Here is a 4,174-nt window from a genome sequence, read left to right as displayed (position 1 = left end):
GTAATTTTAACTAGTGCTGTCTCAGTGCTATGATGCACTCTAAATCCTGACTGAAATTCCTCAAATAAATTATTATCATGGAGAAAATCACACAGCTGGTCTGCGACTACTTTCTCAAGAATCTTTGACATAAAGGGAAGATTAGATATTGGTCTATAGTTGGCTAACACCTCTGGATCCAGGGTGGGCTTTTTTAGTAGAGGTTTAATTACAGCTACCTTCCTTTAACATCTGGCATTTGGGCTAACTCATTTATATATATTTTTCCTATTAATCAGTAAGCACCGTCCCTGTTTAACTAATATAATAAAATAAATTGCATGCACAATGAGGAGATTAACTCGTATGTCATCTGTTGGCCATGGTTATCCCCATCTGTTTTAATTTGTTTCTATGGATGTGGTGGAATGTTATAAATGGGTTTTTTTTTCTAACAACAAAGCTACTCGGATATTGCATAACTGACTTGTTAACCAATTTGTTTATTCAGCATTTTAGGTTGCCTGGTTTTGCCATCTGTTTGCACACAATTTCCTTAATTTGCCTCCTGTTATTGCTGCATATGTCACCATTTTGGAAAGGAGCCACACTTCAAACTTCCTCTTGATGCTGCACTTTTGTCACAGTATTTCACATAGATCACGTCCATGCTCACAAACATACTGAAAGTTCATCACTAAAGCCAAAAATAGATGTTTTTCCTCTTACCCATAGTGCTGTTCATCAGTTTGGAGTTGGAGAAATCGGCCATGGCAGTACATTCTGCCTCCGACCTCGTCACATATCGACTTTTGGACGTGGACCTTCCACGTCCAGATACGACGTGAAAGGTACCATGGGTCAATGGTTGTTGATGTTCTGGGATGCCGTGTCAAGTTCTGCCTGTTACATGCATTGTCTTCTTTCAAGATACACTTCTGTTGTCACAGGAAATTTACCGTTTACATACAGTCTCTTTCAAAAGAAACGCACTACATCAATACAACAACGCAAATTGTTTGTTTTCCTCCAACAACTCACGCACATGGTTGGGTTTAGGAAAGAAGAACAGGGCTTGGCTTTATAATCTTACAGGACGCAAACACCGCTCTCCCGGGTGAAGGGCATTGTGTGTTGGACCCATCCACCACCCCTCCAGTCCGCCCTATGCTGACCTTCGCCACCTCAACTTTAGTTCCTGTCCCACCACGTTTCCCCAACGCCGCCAAGTACTGCTAAACTACAACAGGCCCCGTATCATGCCAGCGTTAAAGGACGTCTTTTTCATCAATGTCTGATGCCGTAAGTCACTGCCCGAGCACCGGATTTTGACAACTTCAAAGTCTGCCTTCACTCGATTATGACAGATATAGACGGCACTCGGCTTGTGGTGCACAAAGGTGCCAAAAAAATACATCTGAAGTACTCAACAGCAATGTCTTTTTCCAGAAATCAAAATTACCCAGGATAATCCACAGACCTTGTGAGCAGTTTCATGTAGGAACTTTTTTCTACCAGACTACACCCGAGATCCATATCACTGCACAGAATCTACTGATAGTTCACTTAGCACCAGTGAGCTGTATCACCATGCAGAAGGAAGCGTGCATCTACTCATGGATGAGAGCCTCACGCTCCTGACAACGCAAGACATAAACATTACTGGCGTCATCCTCGGCTGGCTCAGTGGTGCTCGGTGAGCTAGCAGTAGATGCACGCTTCCTCCTGCACAAGACGAATGGCTATGCCCCAAATGAGTTCTCTGCCTTGAGACTCTCAAACGAGTATTTGAAACTGTAAACTTCAGCGTCACTTTGAAACAGAAAGAAGGCAGAAAGAACAGTCAGCAGCTTATAAAAGCAGAAGGAAAAACATCTGTCCAGGCAGTCAGCCACAGTTATGCAGAAAGCTACTGTCCCGGAATGGACTACGTGAGCTGTAGCACTGTCAATGAGTTTCTAAAGAAATCTTATAAAAGAGGGGGCCTGGCCAAGAGATAATGCTACTTGGCCTTGGCATGGAAAAGTTTGGGAACCCCTATTCTAGACAACAGAACAGCAGCACAGCCAGAGGCTCTAACAGTAGTGAAGCAGTGACCTCGGTTTTCTATCAGTATTCACTAATGACAGGACTGAGGATCCTGAAGTTTGGACAGCAGGTTAAACACATATTGATGTCTGGGTAAATCATTACTGACAGCGATTTGCATCATTCTCTGATGGGAAATGACATTACAACTCATCCGGGGCAGGGGGACACTATGTCAAAAACAGGATGGTCCATGTACAGGCAACTTCAAAGAGGAACAGATCAAAGTGACAACTAGCAAGAGATAACCTCGGAAAAAAACACAGCTGCTACATTTCTTACATTTTAGTATTCCAGCTCCTGCCAGTAGAGGCAGCACTAAGTTATGAACGGCTTTGAAAAACAAGCAACTTTTTAAAAGTGGTCAAAACAGATTTAAGGCTGTTGCTTTCTATTTGGGGAGGTGCAGGTGTTCAGTGTTTTTAATAGGGCTGTAGCTATCAATAATTTCAGTTATCCAGTATTCTACCAATTAATCCATCAAATAATCGAGTAATTGGATAAGAAATACTTATCCATACCATAACCTTTAGTTCGCCCTTTTATGTACAGTGATCTCTTCAGACTTACCGTGAATCTTCCATTAAACACCCAGTCCCTTTTATTAGCCTGGTGTAGCTACACATTTTGACAAATAAAGGCCTGTCTCAATTAGAGGCCTGGTCTGGTTGCCAAGCAATTCCTGTATAAATCCAGTTTGTTGGCTATCCTAAAGTCATGTGAATTGTCATGTGTCAATTCCTTGATTACCCTGTAAGTTATTCATAATTATTAAGTCTATAAGGGTCCTCAGATCAAAAGAATCGAAAGGGTTTTTCATTCAAATGAATCCAAGTTGTGAGAATTGTTCGGATAAAAGGGTGTTGTGTCGGTATGCCAGGTGTCTAAATCCTCGAGTGCCATAACTCTCTCTGATGTGTTGTCTGTTGGAGCTAGAGCAAATTAATGATTCATAACTGATATATTATCTGAAGTGTAATTTTTATACAAGCAATAGTCATACTGGTTTAAATAAACAATTTGATTATATTTCCCATCTTTGCTGTGAAAGGAATTAAAGGCCTGTCCCAAATATGGGACTGTTGATTTCAGTGATTTAAGCAAATAATAGCCCGGGCTACTAATTAAAGTTTTACGGTTCTCTGCTTGACTGTCTTTTCTACCTCACCTGTCTCTGGAGTCTGTATTGGAGTCCATTTGTCTTTTCCAGTCCCAATCACTGCACAAAGGTGGATCCAAGAGGTAGTGATCTTCATCCACTGAGTTTATTCTAACTCTGTAGGTATAATACTACACAAGCAACACAGACATTTGTTTTCAGTTGGCAATTTAGGTTTTCTGCATCACAAAAAAAGCCCTCCCCACCACCACAACAAAGAGGCTTCAGACTGATACCTCAAAGACAAAGACGTCAATTTTTTTTTATAGCCTGATCTCAAATATGCAAAGAAAAAAAGTGGGTACTACTTTTATTGCTTTTTGAGGCCAACTTACTTTGTAGTAGTACTACAGGTGGCATTCCTAGAATCTGGAGAGGGGGTTCCCAGGCAAAGAAGCCCACTGAGGTCCCCCAACAATGGTGTTGTTTTTCCTCTTCCTCTTGTTTTTTCTTTCATTTCTGGTGACCAGAGGGGTATTCCAGGTAGGAGGTTCAACAAACTCTGAGTCTATTCCTGAACTCTGAGTTGACTTACTCTGAGATGGGAAACTCTGAGTATCCGGTTCCAGAACAGCTGATCTGAGTTAGTTCAGTCAACTCTGAGTATGTTCACTCTGAGTTAAACCGACAATAAAAAGCCATCATCAATGGAGCTCCGACTCCACGATTCACCATGGCAACAGGTAAATAAAAGACAGGCCTCCATTTTAATCCAGTGGATGTAGAGATATTAACGCATGTGTAGCAGACGGTGCACGTTTACAGTGGGTACGGAAAGTATTCAGACCCCTTTAAATTTTTCACTCTTTGTTTCATTGCAGCCATTTGCTAAAATCAAAAAAGTTCATTTTATTCCTCATGAATGTACACTCAGCACCCCATCTTGACAGAAAAAAACAGAAATGTAGAAATTTTTGCAAATTTATTAAAAAAGAAAAACTGAAATAT

The sequence above is a fragment of the Epinephelus moara genome, chromosome 12 (assembly GCF_006386435.1).
Source record: "Epinephelus moara isolate mb chromosome 12, YSFRI_EMoa_1.0, whole genome shotgun sequence".
Classification (NCBI taxonomy): Eukaryota; Metazoa; Chordata; class Actinopteri; order Perciformes; family Serranidae; genus Epinephelus; species Epinephelus moara.
The sequence above is the reverse complement of the archived record's forward strand: the minus strand, read 5'-3'. Positions refer to the sequence as shown.